This window comes from Triticum urartu, unplaced genomic scaffold, assembly GCF_056163025.1.
Source record: "Triticum urartu cultivar PI428250 unplaced genomic scaffold, HENAU_Tu73 scaffold2, whole genome shotgun sequence".
Lineage (NCBI taxonomy): Eukaryota > Viridiplantae > Streptophyta > Magnoliopsida > Poales > Poaceae > Triticum > Triticum urartu.
The window spans coordinates 14,390,376-14,399,888 of record NW_028260368.1 but is presented as its reverse complement, the minus strand read 5'-3'; the positions used below and the strand labels follow the sequence as shown (position 1 = coordinate 14,399,888).

Genomic DNA, 9,513 nt, shown 5'->3' with positions numbered 1-9,513 from the left:
CCGTTGTGGATTGGAGATTTGAAAAGGATATTAAAAGAAAACAATTGCTTAATTATAGTATTGATTTCGGAGTTTGTATATTTTGTGGCAATTGTGTTGAGTACTGTCCAACAAGCTGTTTATCAATGACTGAAGAATATGAACTTTCTACCTATGATCGTCATGAATTGAATTACAATCAAATTGCTTTAAGTCGGTTACCAATCTCCATAATGGGAGATTACACAATTCAAACAATTAGGAATTCGTCTGAAAGTAAAATAAACAAAGAAAAATCTTCGAATTCAAGAACGATTACTGATTACTAAACTTTGATTTTGTCTTTCTGTTATAAAAATCTAATAATTCTTTATTAAACTTTAAAATTAAACTATAAAGAAAAACGAAAAACTACTGCTTATTGGAAATTATTTCTTATTTTAAATCAGACTAGATTTTCGTGATATAATATAATTTATAACTATAAGTTTATACACAAAAAAATACCCTAATCCTTTTTTCCTTCCTTGAATCCTTTAGTTTTAGTCAGTTCATGAAAAATTTTATACTATTAATTTCTTTTTATCCATAATGGATTTACCTGGACCAATACATGAGATTCTTATGCTATTTGGGGGATTTGTTCTTCTACTAGGGGGTCTAGGAGTAGTATTACTTACCAACCCCATTTATTCTGCCTTTTCGCTGGGATTAGTTCTTGTTTGTATATCCTTATTCTATTTTTTATTAAATTCCTACTTTGTAGCTGTCGCACAACTTCTTATTTATGTGGGAGCCATAAATGTCTTGATCATATTCGCTGTAATGTTCGTAAATGGCTCAGAATGGTCTAAAGATAAGAATTATTGGACTATTGGAGATGGGTTCACTTCACTCGTTTGTATAACTATTGTTTTTTCACTAATGACTACTATCCCAGATACGTCGTGGTATGGAATTCTTTGGACTACAAGATCAAACCAAATAGTAGAACAGGGTCTCATAAATAATGTTCAACAAATTGGAATTCATTTAGCAACCGATTTTTATCTTCCGTTTGAACTCATTTCCATAATTCTTCTAGTTTCTTTAATAGGTGCAATTACTATGGCTCGGCAATAAGAAAACTTAGAAAAAGTACAAATTATAAGAATTGCAAATCTAAAATAAATAACTAAAGAATCACAATTTTGATTTAGTAAAATCCATCTACTGCCAACAAATACCTCCTTTTTTTTTTTTTTTTTTTTCTTTTGTTGTGTAATTGTTCTATTGTAATTAATTGAATCGGTTCAATTCTTGCCCTCATATTGAAATGAATCGAGATTGATAAGGAGTTAGTTAATGATGTTTGAGCATGTACTTTTTTTGAGTGTCTATTTATTTTCGATTGGTATCTATGGATTGATCACAAGCCGAAACATGGTTAGAGCTCTAATATGTCTTGAACTTATACTGAATTCAATTAATCTAAATCTCGTAACATTTTCTGATCTATTTGATAGTCGCCAATTAAAAGGAGATATTTTCGCAATTTTTGTTATAGCCCTTGCAGCTGCTGAAGCCGCTATTGGACTATCCATTCTTTCTTCCATCCATCGTAATAGGAAATCCACTCGTATCAATCAATCTAATTTATTGAATAATTAGACTTTTGAATAATTAGACATAGAATCCTCTAAACAAAGGCGCACATATTAAAATAAATAGAAATCAATACTATTTTCTTAGTATTATTTGAGAATATCCATTTTTTTTAGTAGATTATTGCATAGTATTCTTTTTCACTTAAATGAATTTTTGTATTTGTAATTCATTGATATTGCAATTTGAATATTGCAATAATTTATATTGAAAAGACGATAGCCAATTTATTGGCTAATTCGAATTCGTCTGTACAATTCGTAAAATTCTTTCTTATTTCTTATTTATTGTTGAAATCCAAAATTAAAGTCTCTTGGCTCTCTTCACGCTTTCTCACAAACAGATTAAAAAATAGATTTTTTTTTTTGAAGTTTGGATAAACCATTGCTTCGTCTGGTGTCTACAATACATATGACTCATTATAGTACTAATTTCATTTTTACCAGATCGAAAAATTTTATGTTGAAAAGAAAAATTTATAGATCCAATGTCACATTCCGTAAAAATTTACGATACATGTATAGGATGCACTCAATGTGTACGAGCTTGTCCAACAGATGTATTAGAAATGATACCCTGGGATGGATGTAAAGCCAAGCAAATTGCTTCCGCGCCGAGAACCGAAGATTGTGTGGGTTGTAAGAGATGTGAATCTGCCTGCCCGACAGATTTTTTAAGTGTCCGCGTTTATTTAGGGCCTGAAACAACACGTAGCATGGCTCTATCTTATTGATACGTTACAAAAAACTTCACTCGAATCGTCTGATTCCTCTTTACCGAAGAAGCCTGTGCTCGAAATAATCGAGCACGGGCTTTTCTGGTCAAAACGTATCTTGTCTTTATCACTTTATCATGAGTTATTTTCCTTGGTTAACAATACTTGTTGTTTTGCCGATATTTGCAGGTTCATTAATTTTCTTTTTACCTCATAATGGAAACAAAGTCGTTAGGTGGTATACTATATCTATTTGTTTATTAGAATTCCTTCTAATGACTTATGCGTTCTGTTATCATTTCCAACTGGAGGATCCCTTAATCCAATTAAAGGAGGATTATAAATGGATAGATGTCTTCGATTTCCACTGGAGATTGGGAATCGATGGACTTTCATTAGGATCTATTTTATTGACAGGATTTATCACTACTTTAGCTACTTTAGCAGCTTGGCCAATTACACGGAATTCGCGATTATTCTATTTCCTGATGCTCGCAATGTATAGTGGTCAAATAGGATTATTTTCTTCGCGAGACCTTTTACTTTTTTTTATCATGTGGGAGTTAGAATTAATTCCTGTTTACTTACTTTTATCCATGTGGGGGGGGAAGAGGCGTCTATATTCAGCTACAAAGTTTATTTTGTATACTGCAGGCGGTTCCATTTTTTTCTTAATCGGAGTTCTGGGTATGGGCTTATATGGTTCCAACGAACCAGGATTAGATTTGGAAAGATTAATTAATCAATCATACCCTGCAACCTTGGAAATACTTTTATATTTTGGCTTCCTTATTGCTTATGCTGTCAAATTGCCGATTATACCCCTACATACGTGGTTACCAGATACCCATGGGGAAGCACATTATAGTACATGTATGCTTTTAGCGGGAATATTATTAAAGATGGGAGCATATGGATTGATTCGGATCAACATGGAATTGTTACCTCATGCTCATTATCTATTTTCGCCCTGGTTAGTAATAATAGGAGCGATCCAAATAATCTATGCAGCTTCAACTTCTCTTGGTCAACGAAATTTCAAAAAAAGAATAGCTTATTCCTCTGTATCTCACATGGGTTTCATAATTATAGGAATTGGTTCCATAACCAACATTGGACTCAATGGAGCTATTTTACAAATATTATCCCATGGATTTATTGGTGCTACACTTTTTTTCTTGGCAGGAACCGCTTCTGATAGAATGCGTCTTGTTTATCTCGAAGAACTGGGGGGAATATCTATCCCAATGCCTAAAATTTTTACCATGTTTAGTAGCTTTTCAATGGCTTCTCTTGCCTTACCAGGAATGAGTGGTTTTGTCGCAGAATTAGTAGTATTTTTTGGACTAATTACTAGTCCAAAATTTCTGTTAATGCCAAAAACACTAATTACTTTTGTAATGGCAATTGGAATGATATTAACTCCTATTTATTTATTATCTATGTTACGCCAGATGTTCTATGGATACAAGCTATTTAATGTTCCAAACGCAAATTTTGTGGATTCTGGACCACGAGAACTCTTTATTTTAATCTGTATCTTTTTACCAGTAATAGGAATTGGTATTTATCCAGATTTTGTTCTCTCCCTATCCGTTGACAGGGTAGAGGCTCTCTTATCCAATTATTATCCTAAATAGGTTTGCTTTTTTTTACTCGTCTGCTCTATTAATGCAGAAATAAGTAAAAAAGTATATAATGCAGAAATAAGTAAAAAAGTATAATTAGATCTATCTCGAATTTTTGAGAACCCTTTGATAAGGCGTTCAAGGGGTTCTCAAATAAAACATAAAAGTAAAAACCTTCATTTCATGAAGGTTTTATTTTATGTAATCATTTAGGTGTTAATGTAAACGAACCATAACTATGTAAGCCTATTCCTAATAGATTTATACCAAAATAACAAATCCAAATTATAAGAAATCCTATCAAAGCTATAAGTGCAGAATTCGTACCCTTCCAATTTGGATTTGTTCTACTATGTAAATAAATTGCGAATATGGTCCAAGTAATAAATGCCCAAGTTTCCTTAGGATCCCAATTCCAATAGGATCCCCAGGCCTCATTAGCCCATACTGCTCCACAAAGAATACCTACGGTTAAAAGGGTAAATCCTAGGCTAATGACACGATAACTCCAAGAATCCAAACGCTCCGTTAATTGATATTTGTAATAATTTGGAAATGAAGGGACAGAGGTTCTTTTTAAAGCACTTCTTTTTGCATAAAAATATTTAATATCACTAAAGAAAAATGTTTTATTTAAAACATTTTTTTTCTTTTTAGAAAAGAAATGGAAATTATTTCGAAATCTAATGATTAGAATAGCGGCAGATAATAAGGATCCGCACAAAAGAGTTGCATAGCTTAATAACATCATACTGACATGCATCATTAACCACTGAGATTGTAGAGCAGGTACTAGTATCGTGGATTGATGCATTTCAGTTAAAAGACCCGATGTGGCAAAGCCTTGCGTTAAAATAGTACTTGGCGTAGTTATTGTGCTTAAATCATTTTTAGAGTTCTGTATTTTAGGAATGGTATGAAGAATATACAGGGCCCATGAAAGGAAGATCAATGACTCATATAAATTACTTAATGGAAAATGTCCCGAGGAAGCCCAACGAGAAACTAAGAATCCTGTTATAGAGAAAAAAGTAACTATCATTCCTTTTTCTGACGAATCGCGTAATCCTCCAAGTTCACGAACTAATAAGGTTATAAAATGAATCGTAATCACAATTGAAATCGTTGAGAAAGAGATATGAGTTAGTATATGTTCTAAAGTTGCAAATAGCATAAGGGGAAGGTCCCATTACAAAATTGTAAATTTCGAATTGATTTCTAATCTATTGTATTCTTTTTCAAGAATGCCGCCACTCGGATTCGAACCGAGATGCTTGAGCACTGCTTCCTAAGAGCAGCGTGTCTACCAATTTCACCATGGCGGCTAACTTCAAATAATAGGTAACTTAAAAGAATAATAGCTATTATCTTGGGAATCGTCGATATTGGGAAAGTCCATAAAATTTAGGAACATTAGAGTTTTCATTAAAATAGACTTCGTTTGGTAGTATCGTTTCCATTTTTTTTTTTTACAATAAACTCTTGCTTTGCCCAATAGAAACACAAACACTGCTTGAAAGAGTTGGAACTTCTTTTTTCTAACTTGCAATTATAGAACTAATTTTTTCTAATTAATTTCCCCTTTACATTTTGAAAATTCTTTCAATACAATGAAAAAAATCCAAAAGGGTTTCTATTTAATGATGAAATTAAAATAAAATGGATAAATAGAAAAGGCTTTTTGGATTTTTTAAAAATTTCTAGAATGAAAGTCTTTATGCTCTTATTAATAAGATTTACTAACCTTATGATTTTGGAGAAGATAGGTGGAAGTTGTAAGTCCTATTGTAAGAATACTCCACTTTTCATAATTTTCCTAATAGAATATGAGGATTCTATTAGGAAAATTATGAAAAGTTCATTGATAGGAAAAGAATACTTAGCACACAGTATACCAAACAAAACTTTTTTTTTCTTGTATATATAAGATAAGAGGGGTTTTTTGTTCTAAGAATATTGTACCGAGTAATTCGACACATAAAAGTACATTCAAAGAAGAATCCAAATTATTAAATAATTGGAATTCTTTTTTGATAAGTCAATTCATATTATTCCAAAATCTTATTATTTGTTTGTTGCCCAGAAAAACCCTTTGGTTTTGGATGCTCATTACCGCTCGAAAATGATCTTGATTTTACTAAAGAATAAGATTGTACTATGGAAAAATAAGTCTTTTTCTTCCAAATATTTTTACGAATACGCTTTTTTGACATTGAAGTACGTTTTTTTGGAACTGCCATTCAAAAAGGAAATTACTTTTTTCTAGTTGTATGTGAAAGACATCTATTGCTGCAAATCAATCCTTCTTTCTTCTTTTTATTAGTATTTATACTTAGATACTGAAAGATACTTAAATTTTGAATTATTTTTTACTTCATTTTGTCTAATGCGGATAAGACAACAAGAATTTTTTAACATTTTTTCTTTATATATTTTATACTTTTTTTTTAATAATATAGAATATATAGAAGGGTTTCTCATTTAAATCTATTTATATCTATTTATATATCAAGTATACTCCATATATAGATATATGGTATGGAAGCCTATCCCCCATATAAGATAAGACGGGGGGATAAAAAGAAGGGAAAATGAAAATAGTTAATTAAGTTCAGAATGGTATTCCATAAAGGAAAGGAATTCCAATCAAAACAAAAAATACTGAGTCTCTTAAACAAGACATTCTAAAACTTAGGTAATTTATAGTCATTAGAATTTTAGTTCTATATGAAGTAAGGACTATTCGATAATTTCTTATAAACATAGGTTTTCATTGGAATTCACTCAATCAGTTAATTATGGAACAAGAGAGCTGTTTCATCTTTGTTTTAAAGAAATATAAAAATGAATTATGAATAGAAAGTAAAATGATTCCACTTTTTTTTTTTTATTTTTATAAATATCTTTATTTAGTTAATAAAATAACTTCGTTACCTAGTTATTTTATTAACTTTTTTAATTTAACCAACTAAACCCATTCTTAATTTTTAATTATTTCAATGAGATAAATTTTGGAAAAATTAAGAATTTCAGTATTTTTTCTTATTCTTTTTATTTATTCTTTCAGAAAGAGATAAGAATTGGTTTGGTGAATCGGAAACAATTTTATAGAAAAATTGAAGTAAAAATTGAAGTAAAAATTGCAATTTCTTTTCTTATGGAACATACATATCAATATGCATGGGTAATCCCTCTTCTCCCACTTCCAGTTATTATGTCAATGGGATTTGGCCTTATTCTTATTCCGACAGCAACAAAAAATCTTCGTCGCATATGGGCTTTTCCTAGTGTTTTACTCTTAAGTATAGCTATGGTATTCTCAGTTCAACTGTCTATTCAACAAATAAATGGAAGTTCGATCTATCAATATCTATGGTCTTGGACCGTCAATAATGATTTTTCTTTAGAATTTGGATACTTGATTGACCCACTTACTTCTATTATGTTAATACTAATTACTACTGTAGGAATCCTGGTTCTTATTTATAGTGATGGTTATATGTCTCACGATGAAGGATATTTGAGATTTTTTGTTTATATAAGTTTTTTCAATACTTCCATGTTGGGATTGGTTACTAGCTCCAATTTGATACAAATTTATTTTTTTTGGGAACTCGTGGGAATGTGTTCTTATTTATTGATAGGCTTTTGGTTTACACGACCAATCGCAGCGAGTGCTTGTCAAAAAGCTTTTGTAACTAATCGTGTAGGGGATTTTGGTCTATTATTAGGAATTTTAGGTTTTTTTTGGATAACAGGTAGTTTAGAGTTTAGGGATTTGTTCAAAATAGCTAATAACTGGATTCCTAATAATGGAATTAACTCTTTACTTACTACTTTGTGTGCTTTTTTATTATTCCTTGGTGCAGTTGCGAAATCCGCACAATTCCCTCTTCACGTATGGTTACCCGATGCTATGGAAGGGCCCACTCCTATTTCGGCTCTTATACACGCAGCAACTATGGTTGCTGCGGGAATTTTTCTTCTAGCTCGACTTCTTCCTCTTTTCATATCTTTACCTTTGATAATGAGTTTTATTTCTTTAGTAGGTACAATAACACTATTCTTAGGAGCTACTTTAGCTCTTGCTCAGAGAGATATTAAAAGAAGCTTAGCCTATTCTACAATGTCTCAATTGGGTTATATGATGTTAGCTCTAGGTATAGGTTCTTATCAAGCTGCTTTATTCCATTTGATCACTCATGCTTATTCAAAAGCTTTATTGTTCTTGGGATCCGGATCCGTTATTCATTCAATGGAACCTCTTGTTGGATATTCACCAGATAAAAGTCAAAATATGGTTCTTATGGGCGGTTTAAGAAAATACATTCCAATCACAAGAACTACTTTTTTATGGGGTACACTTTCTCTTTGTGGTATTCCACCTCTTGCTTGCTTCTGGTCCAAAGATGAAATCCTTAGTAATAGTTGGTTGTATTCGCCCTTTTTTGGAATAATAGCCTCCTTTACTGCAGGATTAACTGCCTTTTATATGTTTCGGATATATTTACTTACATTTGATGGGTATTTGCGTGTTCATTTTCAAAATTACAGTAGCACTAAAGAGAGTTCCTTGTATTCAATATCCTTATGGGGAAAAAGGATACCCAAAGGAGTGAATAGGGATTTCGTTTTATCAACAACGAAGAGTGGAGTTTCTTTTTTTTCACAAAATATACCAAAAATTCAAGGTAATACAAGAAATAGGATAGGATCCTTTACTACGTCTTTTGGGGCTAAAAAAACTTTTGCCTATCCGCATGAAACGGGAAATACTATGTTATTTCCTCTTCTTATATTACTACTTTTCACTTTGTTCATTGGATTCATAGGAATCTCTTTTGATAATGGAGGAATTGGTAATGGAATAGCAGAGTTAACCATATTATCAAAGTGGTTAACTCCCTCAATAAACTTTACCCAGGAAAGTTCTAATTCTTTTGTAAATTCATATGAATTTATTACTAATGCAATTTCTTCTGTAAGTCTAGCTATCTTTGGTTTATTCATAGCATATATCTTCTATGGATCCGCTTATTCTTTTTTTCAGAATTTGGATTTAATAAACTCTTTTTACAAAGGAAATCCTAAAAAAGAATTTTTAGATCAAGTAAAAAAAAATATATACAGTTGGTCATATAATCGTGGTTATATAGATATTTTCTATACTAGGGTCTTTACCCTCGGTATAAGAGGGTTAACCGAACTCACGGAGTTTTTTGATAAGGGTGTTATTGATGGAATTACCAATGGAGTGGGTCTTGCTAGTTTTTGTATAGGAGAGGAAATTAAATATGTAGGGGGAGGTCGAATTAATTCTAACATAATTACCCTAATATAGCTGGCTCTTTGTGGTATTTGAATATTCTCCAAGAATTCTGGTGCATTTACTGTTATTGCTTCTGTAAACATAGTAGCTAAATAATCCCACCTTGTTACATAAGGTAAGTATTGTATAATAGTTCGGTTTTCCGCGATTTTTTCCATTCCTCTGTGTAAATACCCTAATATGGGTTCACAATCAATAACATCCTCACCATCGAGAGT

The 9,513-nt window shown here is 31.5% G+C and overlaps 1 non-coding gene across 1 annotated transcript; it reads right to left on the bottom strand.

Moving 5' to 3' along the window:
- Window positions 1–5,211: 5,211 nt before the first annotated feature.
- On the bottom strand, window positions 5,212–5,291 carry TRNAL-UAG (transfer RNA leucine (anticodon UAG)). Its single transcript has one exon. It is a non-coding gene; the product is annotated as a tRNA-Leu (tRNA).
- Between the last annotated feature and the right edge of the window lie 4,222 nt (window positions 5,292–9,513).